The sequence below is a fragment of the Bos mutus genome, chromosome 14 (genome assembly GCF_027580195.1).
Source record: "Bos mutus isolate GX-2022 chromosome 14, NWIPB_WYAK_1.1, whole genome shotgun sequence".
NCBI classification, from domain to species: domain Eukaryota; kingdom Metazoa; phylum Chordata; class Mammalia; order Artiodactyla; family Bovidae; genus Bos; species Bos mutus.
The window spans coordinates 67788997-67812348 of NC_091630.1; positions in this window are offsets into that span (position 1 = coordinate 67788997).

Genomic DNA, 23352 nt, shown 5'->3' on the forward strand with positions numbered 1-23352 from the left:
TGGGGCAACTCTTTGTTTCCAGATTTGTGCCAGCCAGAATTGTGGCCAACTACATCACTGACTTGATGAACATGAATTTGAGTGAACTCCTGGAGTTGGTGATGGATAGGGAGGCCTGGCGTGCTGCGATTCATGGGGTCACAAAGAGTCGGACACGACTGAGAGACTGAACTGAACTAAACTGACCTCTCTGATATATGTATTAGTCCTCATTATTTATGAAGCATCGACTAGGTCATGCAGATAAAGTGAAGTCTCTCAGTCGTGTCTGACTTTTTGTGACCCCATGGGCAGTGGCCTGCACCAGGCTCCTCCATCCATGGGATTTTCTAGGCAAGAGTACTGGAGTGGGTTGCCATTTCCTTCTTGGGAATCTTCCCAACCCAGGGATCGAACCCAGGTCTCCCGCATTGTAGACAGACGCTTTACCATCTGAGCCACCAGGGAAGTCCTCAATAAGGCAGATAAAGTCATTAATAAGACAAAAATCAATCATGACTTTATGGAGGTTGCATTCTAATTGTGGGATAAGACAACAAATAAACAAGATAGTATCAATGCTGGGGGAACAAAGATGGTAAGGAGAAAAGGAAATGCCAGGTATTAGTCTTTCTATGTATTGATATAAGCGGATCCCTTAGGGTGTGATCCCCAGGGAATTCTAGTAATAAAGATGTTTCTGGAAGATGGTTCAGACTATCAGTGACCCTTGAGGTGGGAGGTTCAGGAAGAGCAATGAGGAGGCCAGTGTGGCTAGAGCAATGATCAAGGCCAAGGTTGGTAGGACTGAGATCTAAGAAGTACAGGCAGCTGAATGGTAGCATGTGATAGAGCTCACTGTAAGGACTTGACTTTGAATGAGATGAGAAGTCCTTGGATAGTGTTGAGTAGGATGGTACAGTTTCACTTACATTTGAAAATAGTTACTCCCAGCTGCTGACTTATGAAGAAACAGTAGAGAGAGTGGCACAAGCAGGCCAGCCAGGGGGTTGTTCTCAGGGAAAGAACTTTAGTAGTTGGAGCAGTAGGCATGGTAGTGAGAAGGTTGCAAACTCTGGAAATATACTAAGGGTTAGGCAGGCAGGCCTTGCTGATAAATTGCATGTAGTAAAGCGTCTGCCTACAACGGGGGAGACCTGGTTTCAATCCCTGGGTGGGGAAGATCCCCTGGAGAAGGAAATGGCAACCCACTCCAGTATTCTTGCCTGGAAAATCCCATGGATGGAGGAGCCTGGTAGGCTACAGTCCATGGGGTTGCAAACAGTTGGACACGACTGAGCGACTTCACTTTGTGAAAAAAAGAAAAAAGAAGTTGAGGACATTTAAGGTATTTTGCTTGAGCAACAGAAAGAATGAAAATGTCATTGTCACAGACTGAATTGTGTCTTCTTGAAATTCATATTTGAAAGCCTTAACTTAACCCCTAATTGACTGCATTGGAACTAGTGCCTTTAAAGAGGAGGTTAATGTTAAATGAATGAGATCATAAGGGTGGAGCCCTGATCCCATAAAACTGGTATCCTTTCAAAAAAGAAAAAGACTCTGGAGCTCCTTATCTTTCTGTCATGTGTGGATGCAGCAAGGATGTAGCTGTCTGCCAGCCAGGAAGAATATCCTCACCAGAAATGGAATCAGCTGGCATTTTGATCTTGGACTTCCCAGTGTCTAGAACTGTGAGGAATAAATTCTGTTAAGTCATCCAATCTATGGTATTTTGTTATGGCAACCTGAGCAGACTAATTAGGTCATTAACCAAGAAGCAGAGGAGTTTTAGGGTCAGAGATGAGGGAGAAAATAGTCATTGCTGTTATGGAAATAGTCATTCCTGTTATGGATGCAGATAGTTTGTTATGCTTATTGACTATCAAAATAAAGATATTGTACAGGCAGTTGGATTAATGAATCTGCCATTCAGGGGAGCACTCAGAGTAGATATAAATATGTATATGTGCATAAATTATATTTAAATCCTGTTCTGTGCTTAGTTACCCAGTCATGTCCAACTCATGACCCCATGGACTGTAGCCTGCCAGGCTCCTCTGTTCATGGGGATTCTCCAGGCAAGAATACTGGAGTAGGTTGCCATGCCCTCCTCCAGGGATCTTCGCAATCCAGGTATCAAACCCAGGTCTCTTGCATTGCAGGTGGATTTCTTTACCCACTGAGCAAAGAAAGAGGAAGCCCTTAAATCCTTGAGACTGGTGATACTAGAGGTGAATGTATATGGAGAAGAGTGAAAGTCTATGCCCTGAGTCCAGACTACTCCAGTACTAAGAAGTCAGTGATATGATGGCAAATGCGAAGGGGATTGAGAGGGATAGACAACTTGAGAAAAGAACTGAGCAGGTAGAGTTTTCTCAAAGGCAGTTAAGAAGCATATCAAAAGGGAGACCAAGACCAGTTGTGTCAGATGCTGCATGTGTCAGGCAAGATGAGGCTAAGTATTGATTAGTGGATTGACTATTGTGGAGGAAGGTTATGGGTATGCTGTCATGAATTGTTTTAGAACAGTGATGGGGATGACAGTCTGATTGAATTGCATAAAGAGCATGGAATAGGGGTGGAAGATAGACAACATAGATCGCTAGTTTAAGGTCAGTGTGTAGATGTCAGAGTCTATTAGAGGTGGCCCCTAGCCATCCTGGAGCTAAAAGTCTAGTGACTTAGAGTATGCTGAGAATGACAGACTTTAATAAAGTCCACTCATTTCAAGTACAAAAGCAAAAAGAAGAAACAAGTAATAGAGCCAGGAGGAAGCCACCATGGCCTCCTCCTAAGTGCAGACGGGTTCCATTAGATGAAAACCTGCTATACCTGGGAAACTGCACTGAGGTTAGTGGCGTTTCAGGGCACTAACAGCCCACACGGTGCGGATGCAGTGTCAGCGCACTGACAAAGCACACACCCTTCCCGTAGGCAAAGCGTGATACTTGATGGCTCTCCAAACCTCATCTCATTTGAGTACAGAGGGCAGCCTATACACGGAGTCTATGAAAAAATAATAGTGAATGTGAATGAGGAGAATATTCTGAACTTTAAGAGAAAAATGTCAGAGAATTATCCACTGCAGAAATAGGAGTCCTATAAAATTTCTGGACTCTGTTGGAATCCTCAATATAGAATGCAGACAGAAAGCTCTGAGGCAGGTGCAGAATGCCATTAGGTGGAAATGGGCTTACTGGGAACTCTAAGAGAATAAATTGCAAAGGGGAGATTAGAGGATGTAAAGGACCACAGGAAATGAGAATGGAATGAAGTTAAAATCTATTGTGGAGAAAAATGAAAGCCAAATTTAAAATATAGAATGTCAGGTTAAATATGTGGAAGAACGATTGATAAGCTTTCAAGAATTATTGAAGAAAAAGACAAATGAATAAAACAAAGGGCACTTGACATTGAGGACTAAGATTAAAAATTCAGCATGGTAAAGACTCTGAAACACTAACAACCAAAATCTTAATTTAAGAATATCTTCCTGAGCTGAACGCTTTCCCCCAGTATTTGGACTGAGAAAGGTTTGATCAAAATTGACACAAAGGAATCATTCTAAATTTTTGAATTACAAAGTTATATAAGATTATTATGATACATATCAATGAAGCAAGAATAATATTGTCCCAGAAATTGATACATAGACTTAGAGCAATGGAATATAAAAAAATCATGCAGAAAAGACACATAATTGTACAGAAAAGAGATATATGAAAGAGGAGGCATTGAAACAAATGGAAAAATAGTATACTATTCAATAAATATATAATATAAAATTATATTCTACCTCACCTGATACACACACATAAAAACATTCTAGGTGAGTTAAAGGCTTAATATACAAAGTTAACCTTTAAAAACTTCCAAAAAATATTATGATGTTACAAAGGAAATATCTTAAACAAGACTCCACAGAACCCAAATCATTAAAATAAAAAGATGCATTGACTATTTTCAAATTTTATACACTTTGCAGACAAAGACATAAAAATGACCAGCAGTAAGTAGACTTGGAGAAGATTTTAGTAACACACACAACTGATAAAGATGTTGTATCTGGAGTAAAAAGTAGAATAACTCCTACTAACCATAAGAAAAAAGCAATCAAAAAGACAAATTTACATAGGTGAATAGGTAATAAACAGGTAAAACACAACCTTAAAGGCTAAGAAAGAAACTGGAAAAAAAGGCCAACCTTGCTGGTAAACAAAGAAGGAAAAACAAAACCCATAATGAGTTACATGTTCATGCAACGTGTTGGCAAAAATGAAACTTTCTGACAAAATCAAGTGTTAGTAGGGATGGGAATGAAGTTGGAAATTCCAATTGCTGGTGGGAATGTAAATTGAGGCTGTTGTTTGGGAAAGAATTAGGCACAATCTAGTGAAATCAAAGTCTATGGGAAGGCGTATCTAGAGCTCAGTAATTCCATTCCAAGATTCTGACTCTGGATAGATACTCTTTTACAAGATGTGTAGAAAAATCTTTACATGAGGGCCGTAAAAGCATGTTATCTGTAATAGCAAAAAGTTGGAAAGAACCTAATTGTCCATTTATAGGAAATCAGATTGCAGTCTACGCAATACCACTTTAAAATTTTTCAAGTGAAGATGTATATATCATTATAGGCAATCTCAGAAACATAATATTGAGTGAAACAAGTAAGTTTCAAAATAGTCTATGGAATATATCACTTTCATAAGGCTTAAAAACATGCAAACTACTACTATATATAGTTAGTGGATATGTATAAACATATATGCACGCACACACATACACACCTGTATGTGTAGTAAAGTGTATATGTAGCAACAATTCTTAAATGTAGGCAAAGGTCAAAACTAAATCCAGGATAGCAGTCGACTTGGGTGGTCAGAGAGCTTTATTTGTCTTCATAAAGCTTTATTTCATAAACTAGGGGAAGAGCATATTGGTGGTTTTATGATGGATTATACTACAGTCCAGGCAAGAGTACAGAGAAGGCAAGTAGTCTTGCCTGGAAACTCCCATGGGTGGAGGAGCCTGGTAGGCTGCAGCCCCTGGGGTCGCGAAGAGTCAGACACGACTGAGCGATTTCACTTTTTTTCACTTTTCACTTTCATGCATTGGAGAAGGAAATGGCAACCCACTCCAATGTTCTTGCCTGGAGAATCCCAGGGATAGGGGAGCCTGGTGGGCTGCCATCTATGGGGTCGCACAGAGTCAGACACGACTGAAGCGACTTAGCAGCAGCAGCAGCAGCATACTACAGTCCATGGGGTCACAAGAGTCGGACATGACTTAGCAACTAATACCACCACCACCATACCATTTGCAAGCACAAGATATTTAATATAACAATACATGACTAGAATAATAATAGTAATTTACAATTCCAGATTACTTTTATAAACATTGTGAAGTATGTATTGTAGGGGATGGGATAATGGTGAAAGTGAATGAAATGTACTGAGCTCTATATCATCTTTTAGAAATAAATTATAACATTTCATTTGCCACTAATAACTAAAGAAATAGAGCTTAAGTGGTTTTTTTTTTTTTAAGAAAAAAAGCTTAGTAATTTCCATATGTAGAATTACAAAAACATGATGTATAAACTTTCCAAAACACTGTGAAAATAAAAGCAAAAGAAATTTTATTCTTATAGAAAATGACATAAAAGAACATGGAAGTAGAAAAAAACCCCCCAAACCACAAAAAGTGATAGCAGAAATATCAATCACAATGGTTGACTAGAAAATCATTTAACTGGACTATCCAGTGTCTCACTTGTTTGGATTAAGATTTTTGGGAGAGAGGGGATTTAGAAATCTTAACCTCAAAACATGCTTTATAAAACAGAAGTAGAAATATAATGTTGTACACATGAAACTTTTAATTATATAAACCAAATTGCCTGACTATAAAGAAAATTTAAATTTCTTTTAATTTTAATTCATTAAATTTCTTTAAATTTTAAAATACTTTTATATGATCTAGTGCATACAGCATAGTATAAATTTAGGATTTCAAAAGAAAAACAAATTTAAAAGAAATATTTGTCTTAGAAAAACTTGTATTTTACCTAAATATATCTTGCCAATCATTGAAGAATGTGTGAAATATCTGTTATTGCTTTGTTCCTGGGTTGATCTGAATACAGGTGAAAAAATATTAGTAATAAAAACATAAATGCAGCTACTTGTAAATATTTAATCACAAGATAACAGAACTTCTAATGTGCACTAATTCTCTTAAAAAGGCATAATGCAATAATATTAAAATAATATGTTTAATAAAAAGCAATGAAAAATAAGCAGTGAAAATAGCTTATCAGAATAGCTTAACAGGCAGTAAAACAGTAGTTAAGATCATAAACCCAAGAGCTGGTCTGTTGTGTTTGAATCTCAGCTCTGATATTTACTAGTTTATAACTTAGGCAACCCCATGAACCTTGAGAACCCCAAGAACAGTATGAAAAGGCAAAAAGATAGGACACTGAAAGATGAACTCCCCAGGTCGGTAGGTGCCCAATATGCTACTGGAGATCAGTGGAGAAATAACTCCAGAAAGAATGAAGAGAAGGAGCCAAAGGAAAAAGAACACCCAGTTGCAGATGTGACTGGTGATGGAAGTGAAGTCTGATGCTGTAAAGAGCAATATTGCATAGGAACCTGGAATATTAGGTCCATGAATCAAGGCAAATTGGAAGTGGTCAAACAGGAGATATCAAGAGTGAATGCTAACATTTTAGGAATCAGTGAACTAAAATGGACTGGAATGGGTGAATTTAACTCAGATGACCATTACATCTACTACTATGGGCAAGAGGCCCTTAGAAAAAATGGAGTAGCCATCATGGTCAACAAAAGAGTCTGAAATGCAGTACTTGGATGCAATCTTAAAAATGACAGAATAATCTCTGTTCGTTTCCAAGGCAAACCATTCAATATCACGGTAATCCAAGGCTGTGCCCTGATCGGTAATGCTGAAGAAGTTGAAGTTGAATGGTTCTATGAAGATCTACAAGACTTTCTAGAACTAACACCGAAAAAAGATGTCCTTTTCCTTATAGGGGACTGGAATGCAAAAGTAGAAAGTCAAGAAATACCTGGAATAACAGGCAAATTTGGCCTTGGAGTACAGAATGAAGCTGGGCAAAGGCTAAAAGACTTATGCCAAGAGAATGCATGGGTCATAGCAAACACCCTCTTCCAACAACACAAGAGAAGACTTGACACAAGGACATCACCAGATGGTCAATACCAAAATCAGACTGATTATATTCTTTGCAGCCAAAGATGGGGAAGCTCTATAGAGTCAGAAAAATCAAGACTGGAAGATGACAGTGGTTCAGACCATGAACTCCTTATTGCCAAATTCAGACTTAAATTGAAGAAAGTAGGGAAAACCACTAGACCACTCAGGTATGACCTAAATCACACCCCTTATGATTACACAGTGAAAGTGATAAATAGATTCAAGGGATTAGATCTGATAGACAGAGTGCCTGAAAAACTGTGGATGGAGGTTCGTGACATTGTACAGTAGGCAGTAATCAAGACCATCCCCATGAAAAAGAAATGCAAAAAGGCCAAGTGGTTGTCTGAGGAGGTCTTACAAATAGCTGTGAAAAGAACAGAAGTGAAAGTCAAAGGAGAAAAGGAAAGATACACCCATTTGAATGCAGAGTTCCAAAGAATAGCAAGGAGAGATAAGAAAGCCTTCCTCAGTGATCAATGCAAAGAAACATGGGAAAACAATAGAATGGGAAAGACTAGAGATCTCTTCAAGAAAATTAGAGATACCAAGGGAACATTTCTGCAAAGATGGGCACAATAAAGCACAGAAATGGCATGGACCTAACAGAAGCAGAAGATATTAAGAAGAGGTGACAAGAATACATAGAAGAACTATACAAAAAAGATCTTCATGTCCCAGATAATCACAAAGGTGTGACCACTCCTACAGAGGCAGACATCCTGGAATGCGAAGCCAAGTGGGCCTTAGGAAGTATCAATACGAACAAAGCTAGTGGAGGTGATGGAATTCCAGTTGAGCTATTTCAAATCCTGAAAGATGATGCTGTGAAAGTGCTGCACTCAATATGCCAGCAAATCTGGAAAACTCAGCAGTGGACTGGAAAAGGTGAGTTTTCATTCCAATCCCAAAGAAGGACAATGCCGAAGAATGTTTAAACTACTTCATGATTGCACTCATCTCACACTCTAGCAAATTAGTGCTCAAAATTCTCCAAGCCAGGCTTCAACAATACATGAACCGTGAACTTTCAAATGTTCAAGCTGGATTTAGAAAAGGCAGAGGCGCCAGAGATCAAATTGCCAACATCTGCTGGATCATTGAAAAAGCAAGAGAGTTCCAGAAAAACATCTATTTCTGCTTTATTGACTATGCCAAAGCCTTTGACTGTGTGGACCACAACAAACTGGAAAATTCTTAAAGAGATGGGAATACCAGACCACCTCACCTGCCTCCTGAGAAATCTGTATGCAGGTCAAGAAGTAACAGTTAGAACTCGACATGGAACAACAAACTGGCTCCAAACTGGGAACAGAGTACATCAAGGCTGTATTTTGTCACCTTACTTATTTAACTTACATGCAGAGTACATTATGAGAAATGCTGGGCTGGCTGAAGCACAAGCTGGAATCAAGATTGCCAGAAGAAATATCAATAACCTCAGATATGCAGATGCCACCACCCTTATGGCAGAAAGTGAAGAGGAACTAAAGAGTCTCTTGATGAAAGTGAAGGAGGAGAGTGAAAAAGTTGGCTTAAAACTCAACATTCAGAAAACGAAGATCATGGCATCTGGTCCCATCACTTTATGGGAAATAGATGCGGAAACAGTGGAAACAGCGACAGACTTTGTTGTTTTGGGCTCCCAAATCACTGCAGATGGTGACTGTAGCCATGAAATTAAAACATGCTTGTTCTTTGGAAGGAAAGTTATGACCAACCTAGATAGCATGTTAAAAAGCAGAGACATTACTTTGCTAACAAAGGTCCATCTAGTCAAAGCTATGGTTTTTCCAGTAGTCATTGATGTATATGAGAGTTGGACTATAATGAAAGCTGAGCGCCAAAGGATTGAACTGTGGTGTTGGAGAAAACTCTTGAGAGTCCCTTGGACTGCAAGGAGATCCAACCAGTCCATCCTAAATGAGATCAGTCCTGGGTGTTCATTGGAAGGACTGATGCTAAATCTGAATCTTCAATACTTTGGCCAGCTGGTGCGAAGAATTGACTCATTTGAAAAGACCCTGATACTGGGAAAGATTGAAGTTGGGAGGAGAAGGGGACAACAAAGGATGAGATGGTTGGATGGCATCATTGACTCAATGGACATGAGTCTGAGTAAGCTCCGGACATTGGTGATGGACAGGGAGGCCCGGCATACTGCAGTTCATGGGGTTGCAAAGATTCAGACACGACTGAGTGACTGAACTGAACTGAACTTAGGCAAGCTGCTTAACTATTCTGTGCCTAGTTTTCTCATCTGTAAAGCAGAGAATAAAAATAGAGGCCAGATGTAATATTTAAAATATTCATCCACTAGTAATATAAATTAAATCATCTTTCAATAAATACATGTATTAAAATATATTTTATTTTATTTTTTAAATTCACAGAATATGGCACTTACTAAGTAATATGTCATAGGGCCAATTCTTTATAAAATCATTTTATTAATTTACCAAGCATTTGTTACTTTTTAGAAATTGTTTATGCCGTGTTTTTGTTTAACTTAGATATCACTAGTTAAAAGAGATTCTAAGTCATAATTTGACACAGAAATTGCCTCAAATTTTCCCAGCAGCCCCATTAAATTGATTGTCTTTAGGTCTTTGGTGCCCAGGGCTTTGCCGCAGCCAGAAGGTGGCTTGTAGTCATTTATGGGTCAGTATCATGTGAATTGGGCTTCCCATGCAATGCTAGTGGTGTAGAAACAGCCTGCGAATGCAGGAGATGTAAGAGATGTGGGTTTGATCCCTGGGTTGGGAAGATCCCCTGGAGAAGGGCATGGCAACCCAACCCAGTATTCATGCCTGGAGAATGCCATGGACAGAGCCTAGTGGCCTACAATCCATAGGGTCACGAAGAGTTGGACATGACTGAAGTGACTTAGCATGCACACATCGCCTGCATTTAGTAATGGAGGCCAGTATCTAAGAACTGGATTATAGCTAGGGATATTAACAATTTTATTTCAAATGAAGAAAGTGAAAAGAGGGATTTCTGTAAGATTTTCTCCCTCAGGTATACATGACTGAGTGCTCTGTCGACCTTTGTAAGGCAAACAAATCTCAGTTACATTAAATACCTCTAGCGAACTGCGCGATACATCATGGGCATGCCTTTACTCAGTCTCTCAGGCATGACCAGGTCTCTGACTGCAGCCTGGAAGACTTCTCTATCCATGGAATTTCCCAGGCCAGAAAACTGGAGTGGATTGCTGTTTCCTTCTCCAGGGGAGCTTCCGGACCCAGGGATTGAACCCGCATCTTCTGCATCTTCTGCACTGGCAGGCGGATTCTTTACCACTGAGTCACCCAGGAGCCAGCTTGGTATATTAATTTCTTGAAAACTCAGAATTACTATTGTGAACCCCTCTGATTATATTATGTGATATTACTGCTCGTAGAACAGAATACTGTGGCTAGAAGAGATCTTAGTAGCTGTCTAGAGCAATCCCTTCATTTTAAACATGGGGAAACTAGATTTGCCTTTACCAAGACATAAGAGTTTGATAGACTCTTTTGTGGGTTTGCTGAGCTAATTCTGAATATCCTGTGCTATGACTTCTTTTTATGTGAAACAAATAAATTTCTCTGTGTTTTATCAACCCATTCTTAACATTCTTCCCCCTTCAGCCAGGAGTATGTCCATCTAATACAAAACTCTTTACACATGATCTACTACAGCTTTGTCCTTTTACAAATGCAGCATTTTAAAGCCAAGAGAAATTAATTTCCTGAATGATACCTGACTTTCAACATCAGCAATAGTTAGTTGTGTAACATCTTCAGAGTATCGTGAGAAAAATCTCGGACTTTGAATTTTACATGCGACTAAGTAATCATCTAAAAATGAGGATGAAATGATAATACTCCTATGTATACAAAGTTTCTGAGAAATTTTATCCCATTCAGTCTCTTTGAAGGAGCCATTGAAGGTTACACCCTAGCAAGATAAAGCATAAATCTCGGAGTTAATAATAAAGTATAAGAAATATAAATAACCCCATATTTTTTATAAGATATGTTATAGCCCAAATTACTTATAAAAATATTTTTAAAACTCCGAAATTTAAAAGTGATGGTGGGAGATCAAAGCTGCTCAGCGAGAAATATATATATTGCTAAACTTTGAGCATAGTGAGGGAAAATTGTGTGCGTGTGTTAAGTTGCTTCAGTCGTGTCCAATTCTGTGCGACCCCATGGACTGTAGCCTGCCAGGCTCCTCTGTCCATGGGACTCTTTAGGCAAGAATACTGGAGTGTGTTCCCATGTCCCTCTCCAGGTGATCTTCCCCACTCAGGGATCCAATCCACCTCTTATGTCTCCTAAATTGTCAGGCAGGTTCTTTACCTCTGGTGCCACCTGGGAAGCTCAAATTTAAGCATGCTGCTGCTACTGCAAAGTTGCTTCAGTCGTGTCCGACTCTGTGGGACGCCATGGACTGCAGCCTACCAGGCTTCTCATAGATGTTGCTAAATCAGAGTTCAATCTCTCTAATTCAAGGTAGAAAAAAGTAAAACTATACACAAAAAGAAGTTAGTAATTAGAAAGCATAAAATAAGGGTCAAAATTAAATCATAATACTTATATACACACATATTTATTATATACTATATACTTAATATAAATTAAATTTTAATAAGTTAAAATTGGTTAAACTCATTGGTCAAAAATAATATTTAGATTGTTTTATGTTGTAATAAAAACAGTAACAACAAATATATAATAGATTCATTTTCATCACTGATTTCTGTAAGAGACATTCTTAATGGATAAACAAGACTGAAAAATGAAGTTAATGTAAAAAATGTGAGGCAAATGTAAACCAGAAGAATATAGACTAGCAATTTTAGTAGAGTACAAGATAATATTTTATGCAGAAGCATAATCAGTGACAAAGAGGAGTGCTGCTTACTGTGAAAAAACAGTAATCAATCTAGAAGATAGAATAATCAGCAAATATAGACATACAACTATACGTAAGTTCAGAATGTAGTGAAGCAACAAGTGACAAATAAGGTAGGGATTAATCTTATTAGAGATTTTAACATATCACTCTTAGAAACTGATAAAAAGGAGCAGACAAAAACAAAGAAGTTCATAGATTTTTCTGAGTTGATGAATGAGGATAATCCAGAGAATTTTCTGTAACATTTGGGACAGTCACAAAAATATCACTTACTAGACCACACATGTATCTTTAAACTAGTCTAAACAATTAACATTGTACCTTACAGTTTCTCTTATATATACATAAAACATATAAACTTAGAAATTAATGTCCAAAATGACTGAATTTTAAATCACTTATGTCTTTTTTCTTTAACTGGAGAATAATTGCTTTACAGTGTTGTGTTGTTTTCTGCTTTACAACAACATGAGTCAGACTGCAGTATATCTCGCTTGAGCTCCCCCCATCCCCACACCATCCCACCCCTCTAGGTTGTCACAGAGCACTGGCTGGGCTGCCTGCGTTGCAGCAGCTTCTCATTATCTATGCTTTACACGTGATAGTGTATATAATGTCAGTGTTATTCTCTCAACTTGTCCCACCTTTCTCTCCCCCACTGTGTCCACAAGTCCATTCCCTATGTCTACATTTCTATTCCTGCCCTGCAAATAAGTTCACCAGTATCATTTTTCTAGATTCCGTGTATATGCATTAATATGTGATATTTGTTTTTCTCTTTCTGACTTACTTTGTATAAAAGGCTCTGGGTCCATTCACCTCAATTCAACTGACTCAAATTTGTTCCTTTTAATGGCTGAACAATATTCCATTGTATATACGTACCACGACTTGTTTATCCATTCATCTGTTGTTGGACAAATAGGTTGCTTCTGTGTCCTGGGTGTCATAAACAGTGTTGCAATGAATACTGGGGTACTTGCATCGTTTGTGGTTTTCTCAGGGTATATGCCCGGTAGTCACTCATGTCTTTAAACCAATAAAGCATCTATGGAAAACTTCTGTATTAAAAAAGATAAGCAGTAAATGACAAAATACTTAGAATTAAATGACAATGAAACAGTGCATAACAAAATGTGTGAGATATACGCATTTTTTAAATCCATAGACAAGAAAAATCAAAAGATCAAAAACATAAGCTAAGCATTCAACATAACATTTAGAAATAAAGGGCAAAAAGTGTTATACTTGCAGCACTCTGGCAGTCCAGTTAAGTAGCTTAGCTACCTTAAAATACACAGATTCTAGATAATTCACAGCAAATTTATTTTAAATATATTTCTGAGTACGCAAGATAGAATGGGAAATCCTCAAGGGCCAGAAATAATAAAAAGGTCTGAAACTATAGAGAGTAAGTAACTTGCAAACCCATGCTTTATGAGGATCTAAGCCAGTATTTGGAACTCAGAATTTGGGGTATTGGTCCATCTTGAAAGAACAGAAGACAAGCCTTTAGGGCCATGCCAAGTCAGTGAGTTTTCTAGAAGCCTACCCCCAAATAAAGATTCTTGTATAGGAAATTAAGGAAGTACTGATAGATGAAGCCAGTAAAGAGTGGAGAAAATAAAAGAGGAAAGAGGAGGAAGTCAAACAAAGGTGTAATCTGAAGCAAAGTCCTATGAAGGTAGCTTCAGTCTGATCTCACAGAGGAGTTCTAATGTAACTATTTAGTTATTATATATTATTATTTTATAAGTTAATATAAATATAGCTTATTTTAATATATTAATATTATAATATCCAGTTATTATCATAAAATAATTTTAATACATAATTTATCCTGACCCAAGGACAAGAAAACTAGGTTTTCAAAGTCCTGCACCTATCTATAATTAGCTAAGGATATGTAGGGGGAAGTTGGGGGGATTAAATCCTAGGAACTTCTAGTTCTGTGAGCACACTCAATACAATGGCTCTAGTAGTTCAAAGGAAGTCCTCTGAAGAAAGCCTTTAGGTTCAAATAGATTGGAGGGAATCTGAGCACATCACTAACATTTTCTACATAAAGTGAGGGAAGGCAGTAGAAATTGGAAACAAAATAGTTGTATCAAAAGAGATCAGATACTAGAATTATCATACCTAGAATAAAAGACTGAGGGGACATACATAGGAAGGCAGCAATAGTAGATTATTTTGTTTTAGCCCCAAATATTCCATGAGACACAGTTACACTAAATATGTGTACTAAAAATTTTTTATCTGAAATTTAAATTTAATTGAGCATCCTATATTTTATCTGTCAAACCTGATATGGAAAGAAACAGTAACATATTATAAAGGGGAAAAAAAAGTCTTGCACAGATATACAATAATGTGTTATGTCCAACAGTTATTGTCCATTCAATCCTGATATAGAATTTTTTAAAAATCAGTAAAAAAACAACCAAACCTTGTAATTTTATATAAATTATTTTGGGAATATAAATTATAGGTTTAAATGGTGTCATAAAATCTTGGGAAATGATGATGTCAAGTACTTTAAAAAGTGGAGAAAATTAGTCTTTTGTTTTATTTACTTGGAAGGAACAAGCATCTTCCTGAGATGGCCATATTCTACCTGAAGATACTCAGCACAAAGTTCTTCTCAAGGACATCCACTAAATCTTAAGTATAAGGTTTATTTTAGTCTACCAGAAATATAATCTTATTTAATAAGCACCATTTCTTATTCTATGGAATGTGTGTGTGTTTACTAGAATTTGCTCATTTAAGCTTTAAACAACTGTGCTAACATTCTTATTGCTATTAATCATCTCAGCTCTCCTTTTTTTTTTTTTTCAGCTCTCCTTTTATTCAGGAAAAGGAAAACTTAGCTCACCTGATCTACCTTATTTCTTTGCTTGAAATTGCAAATAAAATTAAAATTTTTTTGTACCTCGTTTAAATCTAACAAGTGCACAGCGTTGTTTCTTTAATATAATGATAAACCAATTGAGATCTTTTCCACCACACCTTATGTAGGTTCCCTACATAATTAGTAAGTAACCTATAGAATGCCAAAGTGTCGTAGACACTCTGTGTAATGAGGAAGGACCCTGATCCAAAATTTGGTTTTAATATTGAAAATGGTGATACCACATATGCTCCTTGTGGGTAGGAAAAAGGTTGTGACTCACATAATGAGACTTTCTGGGCAGAGCAGGGCAGATTCCCCAAGTTCACCCCCAAATGGCTTGACATAATATGGAAAGGGGGCTGACTTGAGTGTTTATGATACTTGACTTGAGGAGTAGTTAGGGGCAGAAGTTTTCCCTGCAGAGGACAGCACTTCGGTGGTATGAATTTTCCATTTACGCCAAAAGGAGGGAGAACAGGGCTTTCTTATCAGTTTGACTGAATGTACGGCAGAAGGAAAACAAGGAGAAATAGATTTTGAAAGTCATCAAACAGTCAAACATTGAAATGGAATCAGACCCTTTACTACAAGTGCTAATGAAAGAAATGGAATCCTGACTGAGGAATTATATTGACTAGAATTTTGTATGATCACATTGCATTATAATGCAATTGAAATACATGAAGTAACCTAATCACAAATTAAATGTATAAATAATAGCAGAGCAGGATAAACATGGCATATGCACAAAAGGCCTAATGGAACTAGAATAAGAAATATGAGTGTTGATGGCAATACCAGTTAAATTAAAAACATTGTTAATTTTTAATAACATTGCTTTCTGTAGTATTTAGCAGATGCAGTGGCCATCTCTCAGATTAGAGAAATATAATTCAAACTCAAAATATCACTTGGAAAACCTGACATGATCAATGACCTTTATTGCTGCTGTTGCCATTTCAAATTAAACTAAGCAAGGATTTCATAGAGAAAGGAAATTATGAATAAAATCAAGTCTAGATTTGTTTTTACTTTTTGACATTTCTAGAATGATGTCATTCATTTTATAGAGTTTAATCAAAACTGTGAAGCAGCAGCAATCTCAGAATTTGGTATTTTGAGATATTGTAAACATTGATTTTGAGAATTAGCCATAAAGCATAATTCAATTCGAGCTGAAAATTATTCTGATGTTGACATCTTTCTTTTCTCTTCTTTCCAGACGGCAGTGACCTTCCATTGCTGTTCAAACCATTGGTTGTGATGAATGCTCAACTGTGTAGCCAAAAAAATGTGATGGAGCAGCAAGTAACACCTCCCTCCCAAAACACAGTTTTGCACTTACTGAATAACACTTGTAAGACTTCCTCTCTTCTACCCCTGAGACTTTTACTCTGTGAAATGTAAGGTTGCCTGCCCCAATACATATTAACTAGGGTTTCTTCCATTTCTGAAATTATAAGTTTCTATTCCTTGCCTCAGTTTTTCTAATTCAGTAAGAGGTAATTACAGGCCTGTGTGTCTTATTCTTCCTGCTAATTCTGTCTCTTTTGCAAATGAGCTTCAGAGTAGGTAGCCTGGATCTCTAAATTATGTTGACTTCTTAAAGCTTATCTTTATTTCTTTATACTAATACAAAAGAAAATCTATGTATTATAAATACTTCAGAAAAAAAATCTGAAAAAATAGAAAAATCAATAGTGATGCTGCAGTGGAGATAAAAAAAGAGCAGGCTAAGGAGATAAAGATAACAAGGAGAGGCATTTCAAAGATGCTAGCAGGGAAGGATTCTCCAAAGTGATGATTTTTGAGAAGCTCCTGAAAAGACTGAGGATGTGAACTGTGATGTCGGAGAAGTAGCATCCCAGACAGAAGGAATAGAATGTGTAAAGTCCCCAAATGAGAGAAGACTTGATGTGTTCAAACAATGACCAGGTGAAACAGGAGACCCTTGAGGGTGGAGGGCAGTGAACAGGTGGCCGTGGTGAAGGAGCTTAAGATTACTTCAAGGATTTTAGATTTTGTCCTTAGTCTGATAGAAAATTATTTGAAGGATGCGAAAGAACACCATACTTTGATCTGGCTCACTTATTTAAAAGGTTAATCTGTCCATTGAGTGAAAAATATTCTGGTGGTAGAGTAAGAGCATAAACCAGTTAAGTGGCTCCTGAAGTAGTCAAGGAAAGAGATAATAGAGGAGATGAGCAATTAGACAAAATTTAAGTGGCTGGATTAAATGTAGAATGTGGGAGAAAAATAAAAATCAAAGATGATTCTAGACTTTCAGACCTTAGTTATTGGGTGCTTGATGCTGTTTGCAAAGGTGAGAAAAAATATGGGAGTGACATATGGGTTGAGAGTTTGTTGTTGAGTTTCAGAGGTCTATTGGATACATAACTGGAAAAGTTGATAAAATAGGTGGAAATAAGAGTCTAGATTTCAGGGCAAGGTAAAAGAACCTAAATTTGGAAGTAATAGATCTGGATGATAGCACATAGAGTGTGAAGATATACATACATATGTGTGTGTGTGTGTATATATATATATCCCATAGGTTGGATCTGGGGACACACTGACATTTAGAGTTTCAGAAGGGAAGGGAAATCTGACCAAAGAATTTCAAGATAGGGGAAAAAAAATGCTATTAATAGAAAATAACACCAATGTCTGCCCTGAGAACAGGACTGTTCTGAAAGGCAATTTTCCTAAAGAAGGAACAGAAACCCTAGGACTCCTAATAAAAAGCAGATTCAAGATACCACAAGAACTCATGGAGGATTTCCAGTTTCCACAAATGGTTCTTGCCTCTGAGAACTTTACTCTCAGAAACAGAAGCTGTTCCTCATTGGGTGATTACCAATCGTAATAACATGTATTTTCATTTTTCAAAAGCTCTTCATATATCATCCCATTTTATTTTCATAGCAACTCTTACTTAGGAGACATGGCAAATTTCTAGATGAGAAAGTTGAGGGTCAGCGGGTAGTTTTCCCAAATTCACACCACTAGTTAAGGACGACACACCAGCTCAGCAACTAATGACGTTTGACTCCCACTTCCTTCTGCTTTTGTTGTTGTTCAGTTGTTAAGTTGTGTCCAACGCTGTGTGACCCCATGGACTGAAGCACACCAGGCTCCCCTGTCCTCTGCTATCTCCTGAAGTTTGCTCAGATTCATGGCCATGGAGTCAGTGATGCCATCCAACCATCTCATCCTCTGTTGCCCCCTTTTCCTTTTACCTTCAATCTTGCCCAGCACTTTTCTCCTTTGCATACCACTTATTCAAGCATTTTAAAGCTTACACAATGTTTCTCTTTTTCTCACAAAGAGCATTTCATACAGTAAATTACACATACATAAGACAAAAAAATAGCAAAGAAATATCTTCAATATCCATGCATCCCATTTAATAAGCCAAAAACTTATTAACTCATTGATCATCTCCATAAAATAATTTTTGAACACCTACTATACAAATAAGACATCATTTTACATGGATGCACAAAGATTAGGAAGGAGTAGAATTTCCTTTCAAGATGACTATAATCTAAGGGATCTTTTTTCACACTTTTACTGGTTAGGCAATAATGGTAATTCACATTGCTTTTTTGTGATTGTTTGGTGTCTACATTAAAAAAAAAATCTTCAGATTTCATCATGGGCTTTACTTCTCTGGAATAACAAGTTCTATCTTATGGGGTAAAAGTCTATATTTTATTTTCTCATTTGAAACTACAGGTTGCACATTAATAAGCTGTTAAAATAGAACTTAGATATCACTAATCAAACACTTTTATCTTATGGCAAGAAAATTAAAGCCTAGAGAAGTGAAAAGTGATTTGACCAAGCTATGAAGCTAATTCATGGCATTGACTTTGAAAGTTACACTGTTTGTTAAAGCAGTTCTCAGATCTCTGAATTCTAGCCAAGGATACTTCCTAGTTGCCAAAAGCTTCCAAGAAGTTTATCTTGGAAATTCTATGAGTTTCTTATCTAAGAATTAATTTTACCAAGCCAGATGGCTTTGTTGGCAAGAATAGGGTGTCACAATCCCAAAATCTGACTTCAGAATTTGAAGTCAGAGAGGGAGCTTGCATTTCATTACAGAATTCAGATGATCAGTGTTCACTATTTGAGATCCTACTCAGGTATTTTCAAGTGTGGGAGAGAACTGTATTAGCATTTCCAGATAGGACCCAGAAGTTTCATTTTTATTTTGCTTGAGCATGAAGTCCCTAAACAATACTACATTAATCTTTTAATCTCATCTGAAAACATTACCAATGTGAAGCTCCCAGTAACATTTTTTGAGGTTTATTATGGCGGAGGAGCCTGGTAGGCTTCAGTCCATGGGGTCGCTAAGAGTCGGACACGACTGAGCAACTTCACTTTCCCTTTTCACTTTCATGCATTGGAGAAGGAAATGGCAACCCACTCCAGTGTTCTTGCCTGGAGAATCCCAGGGACAGAGGAGCCTAGTGGGCTGCTGTTTATGGGGTCGCACAGAGTCGGACACGACTGAAGCGACTTAGCAGCAGCATGGTAATCTCAGTGACTTAATTAAAACAGTGAAGATTTATTTTTTAATTGTGCAATGTCTATTACAGTTTTTCTCTCCAGGTAAGCAGCTTTTCATGGTATGGTTCAGCAATGACTCTCCATATCAAGCCACACTTTCACGATCACTTCAGCTTAAAGGGGTAGGCTGGAGGTTCAAGTATCAGAAATTGAATGTCTCCACATCGAAGTGTCACTCATCACTCTGACTCACACAATCATACCCAAACATTTAGGGTAACAATAGTTACATTGACCGTAGTTATCCTTGTTTAGCTGAATGGATAGTTGATATTTACAACAGCCAAGACAGGGAAGCAACCTTAGTGTTCACTGGCAGATGAATGGATAAAGAAGGTAGGGTGTATATATACAATAGAATGCTGCATGCGAGCTCAGTCATTAAGTCCTATCTGACTTTTTGTGACCCCCGGGGACTGTAGACTGCCAGGCTCCTCTGTCCATAGGATTTCCCAGGCAAGAATACTGGAGTGGATTGCCATTTCTTTCTCCAGGGGATCTTTCCCACCCAGAGATCGAACTTACGTCTCCTACATTGGCAGGTGGATTCTTTACCACTGAGCCACCAGGGAAGCCCACAATAGAATGCTATGCTATGCTATGCTAAGTCACTTCAGTCGTGTCCGACTCTGTGTGACCCCATAGATGGCAGCCCACCAGGCTTCCCCGTCCCTGGGATTCTCCAGGCAAGAACACTGGAGTGGGTTGCCATTTCCTTCTCCAATGCATGAAAGTGAAAAGTGAAAGTGAAGTCGCTCAGTCGTGTCCAACCCTCAGCGACCCCATGGACTGCAGCCTTTCAGGCTCCTCCATCCATGGGATTTTCCAGGCAAGAGTACTGGAGTGGGGTGCCATTGCCTTCTCCGCCACAATAGAATACTACTCATCAAAAAAAAAAAAAAAAAATGAAATAATGTCGTTTGTAGTAACATGACTGGACCTAGAGATTATCATATTAAATGAATAAGTCAGACAGAGAGAGACAAATAACATATGATATCACTTACATGTGGAACCTGAAAAATATGACATCAATGAACTTATTTACAAAACAGAAATAGACTCACAGACATAGAGAACAAACTTGTTGTTACCAAAGGGAATAGCAGGGGGTGGGGGGAGATAAATCAGGAGTTTGGAGTTAACAGATACTACTGTATGTAAAACAGATAAACAACAAGGATCTACTGCATGACACAGGGAACTATCCTCAGTATCTTGTAATAACCTGTAATGGAAAAGAATCTGGAAAAGAATGTGTGTGTGTATATATAATCCTCTCTCTCTCTCTCTATATATATATATATATGAATCACTTAGATGTATATCTGAAGCTAATACAATATTGTAAATTAACTACACTTCAATTTTTTTAAATGTTAAAAAACAATAAAAGGAATAGTTGATTAAAATTATTCACATTTTTTGATCCTTTCAAGAAAAACTTGGTGATTAAGACCGTAAGTGGAAAAACCAGGCCAATAGTCAACCTAGAGGCAGCTGAGCATTTACACTGTGTCAATCACTGTGCAAAGAGCTTTACAGATATTATTTCATTTAAAGTAGTCTCACAACAAACTTAAAAAGTTGGTATTATTGTTGTCTTTCTGTAAATAAACAAGTTGAGGTTTGATGATTTTTCCAAGATTACACACTAGCTTAACAATGGGGCAAGCCGTTTAAAGTAAAAAAGTAACAAAAAACAAAAGTCCCAATTAACAATAATTTGTATAATAAATTCTTTTTAGCCTAAGCCTGTTAAATAAAAAATCATAACAGTCACAAAGGAAATAAGTCTTGTCTTTGTTTACTAAGAAAAAGTTCACCTTCTTTTCAGAGAACCCTCCCAAACAACCATGGATTGTTAGAGTCACTCAGTTCTTAGACTTTTTATGGTATTCATTGTTGTGCTTTCATTTGTAATAACTCCTATATTGCCTGACAAATGCTTTCCATTGTTATCTTAAACTGTTATTTACACTCTATTGAGGGTAGGAATCATACCTGCTTTTACCTTATGTTCCCAATAACACTGAACAAAGTGCCTTGCACACAGAAGCTGTTTCATGAATTTATTTTCTAAGGAATTGTTAGTGTTTCTTTGAAGGGAACAACAGGACAAGAAAAGAGCACTGTGAGAGATTACAGTGACTGATAGGGCACATTTGGTGTTTCTCCCCTTGTTTTTGCATTATGTATGCCATTACCTAGAGTTTCAAATGTTCTTTCCCAGCAGAATGATTATTAAATCATGGAAAACACAGAAAGGAAGAATGGGAGTTGGGGAAGACTTAGCCTTGGTAATCCTCATCTCAAGCCTAATAATTTTCACCTTGGTGAATTTAAGAGTATTCAGATTGGGATAATATTTGAATTGCTTGTCACGTCTGTTAGACAAGCTGGCATAAATCTCATTTCACATTGACATTCTTCAACTAAGATTTAATGGTCTAAAAATTCAGGTAGATGCTGCCAATAACGTCACAAAACCTTAAGGCTTGGAATATCTTCACTAAAGGACGAAAAGCAGTGACAATTAATTTTCTCGAAGGTCACCATTTAAGAATGATGCATTGTCTTTAGAAGTCTGACAACTTGCCTGCCCCATAGAGGCTCCCAAAATATTCGTAGCAAACACTTAATTATGCTTCTCAGAATAGGTCTTGCTTTAGAAAATGTAATAGAATGAAGTTTTGGCTTAAAATACTTTTCTTCCCACCCCCACCCTCCTTTCTGGTTGATCTAGATAATGCAGAGTCTTTTAAAGAGTTGTCAGAAGGCAAATCCTGACACAAAAGATTGTAAACAAAAGTCGTTATGTATGAACTAAATCTATCCTAATTTTCCTCATCTCTATTCTCTGTTCTTTGACTTGGTTCCTAGGCATGATTCTTCTTCTTTTTTTTTTTTTTTAATTTTTCACTTTGTCTTCTCTTGCCCCAGGTGTCTACCTCTTATTCTAGGTCAAGTAGTTTGTCCTCCTTCTCAGCTCCCATTTATCAGTGAAATTTTATCCTCATCCTTGATCTCAATAACACTCTTGATATTAAAGGCAAGGCTAATTGACATGAGTATGGTGTCTATTTATCCTTGAGGCATGAAGGACTGACAAGGCATCATACAGAGTCCTCACAAATGGGTTTTCTTGTAAGAGATGAGTTAGGTAATTGAGACAATTCATAGTGAGTACCAAATATACGTAAGTAGTTTTCTATATATTCATCTAAAATAAGCCTCAGAATAATACTGTGAAGTAAATTCTGTCACTCTCTCAAAGCTATTACTGTTAATAAAACTGAAACTCAACTAAGCATAGGTCTGAGAAAGTCCAAATCCCAGGCATGAGGGGAGATTTCTTTTAGCCAGAAGGCAGCAAATTGCTTCTAGTGTTAGGGATGGTATGTTAAACTTAGTTCCCACTGCAGGAGAGAGCTTTGGAATGAAAAAAAAAAAGCTCAAGCAATGAGTCCAAATATATCTTTTGTCCCTGTTCATCTTTGCTCATGCTGCTGAACCCCTGGTTTCAAATAAAGCATCAATCCTGTGAACTAGAGATGTTATGAACTTAAAAAATATAGTCTAGTTGAAAAAAATTGCTATACATTTGCTCAGTGCTCAAAACTATAAAATGGATTTCAGATTCAAGTTAATACACATGCTGGAAGCCCTGATCTGCTGAGTGGGCCTTGATAGGGTAGGGGTATGTGGGCCATGCAGAGTGCTAGAATCTGGGTGAA